Genomic DNA, 1,830 nt, shown 5'->3' with positions numbered 1-1,830 from the left:
GGAGGGTACTGAGACCAGCAGGGTCTGCACGTCCTCACACGCCACGGTGGACATTTCGGAGGGAGGTGGCATTATGAGAGTGGTGACACCTGTCTGCCAGCCCCCCTCTGTGGCACCCCCGTGGCCAGTGCCCGGCCAGCTCCGGCCACCATCCAGCTTCTTGGGTCTCACCAACCTGGAGCTGGTTTGCTGCTGGGAAGGTGTTCACAGGGGTGAACTTTGCGTTATAACGACGACGTCAAACTCATTTCCATTTCACAGGCCGTGTGCATTTCCTCAGGGGACACCAGGGAGGGACATCAGCACGGCCCATCCAGCCACTGTGGCCTCGCTCCTCCCCACTGCTGGAGGCAGCCTGACTACATGCCTGCTGTGGGGAGTCCCGGGGTCCCAGATGTGGACGCAGACGGAAACACTCAGTACCACCCAGTGAGTGTGCAAGGGGCTCGGCGCCCGGCCTGGCGGGCTCCAGGACCAGCACACGGCTGCTCCGGGCTCGGCCTGGGGCCAGCCTCCTGTTTGCAGGAGCACACTCCAGGCAGTGCCCGACTCCAAGAAGGGATGTGGGACGTTGGGAAGGAGCCCCCCGACTTTCCGCTGGACGCTCGACTATGGTGGCGCCCTGCTTTGCCTGCAGACCCTGACACCATGCCCACCAGGGCTGCGATTCCGTCCCAGCGGCCCGGCCAACACCTCCCAAGAGGGGCCAGGGTTTGGGCCCAACCCCGGCTCCCGTTCTGCGGCTCGGAGCACCGGGCGGCGGGGCCAGCTGAGTATGGGCCGCTCCGTGTCTGCTCCGGGAGGCTGAGGAGGCCGGTCCTGTCCCAGACGGCCTGGAATGTGCCCCCTGGGGAGTTCTGAAGGCTGTGGGCCATCAAGCACAGCGGGCGTTGTCCACAGGGTTATTAATTCCCTGGCCTGTCTTCTCCGCAGTGTCTGTCCCTGAATCCAGGCCACCATGCGGAGGGGGCAGCACCCACCCTAGGCCTCAGAGGCCCCCCCCTGCCGCAGCGGCTTGCCCGGACAGGTGAGCTGCCAAGGCCTGACTGAGCCTGCCACGCTGGCTGGGCTGGCAGAGGACAGAGTGTCCAGGCCTGCAGCTGTGGCCACACTCGCCATAAAGTCCACTCTGGCCCAGGAGGCACTGCCAGTCTGTCTCCCCAGCTGGCCTGCCCGGATGGGTCCTCAGGGTCCTCAGCACTGGCCGGTCCAGGGAAGGCATCTGGCGTCGGCCGTGTGGTGCTGGCCCTCAGCAGTGGGCACAGGAGCCTGGAGAACCGGCCCCTGACTGCTGGGGGCTCAGAGGGCCTCTGCTCAGGCCCCACAGACTGGGGGGAGGGGGGTGGCAGGGCCTTTCCCAGCCACCGCAGCCTCTGGGGGCCACCTCTCACGCAGAGGGGCCATGGCGTTCATCCACCCCAACCCACAGCCTGTGGGGCACCATGGGAAGCCAGAGCCACAGGGTCACAGCCTGCCCAGGTGGGGACTGGCTTCTCTGCCCAGTCTCAGGTGACCTGCCTCTGTGAGTGCCTGGCCCAGTTACTGGTCACAGACCCCACGTGACAGAGACCCCTGGCTCCTGTGCACCTGGGGTGGGGGAGGACCTGGGTGAGGGCCAGGTTCTTGGGGAGCAGGAAGCAGCCCTGAGTCCTGGGGTCCCCCCCCAGCTCCTCAAGAGTCTGGCCTGACTGGGCTCCTGCTGCCCGCACCTCCCCAAGGCGCCTGCAGCGAGGAAAACAGAGCTGCCCCCTGATGACGCCCCCCACTGATAACCAGGAGCCCAGCCCCGCAGGGTGACAGCCTACCCACTGCCGTCCTCTGCGACATTCC

The sequence above is a fragment of the Pteropus vampyrus genome, unplaced genomic scaffold, assembly GCF_000151845.1.
Source record: "Pteropus vampyrus isolate Shadow unplaced genomic scaffold, Pvam_2.0 Scaffold211, whole genome shotgun sequence".
Classification (NCBI taxonomy): domain Eukaryota; kingdom Metazoa; phylum Chordata; class Mammalia; order Chiroptera; family Pteropodidae; genus Pteropus; species Pteropus vampyrus.
This window is presented reverse-complemented; position numbering follows the sequence as displayed.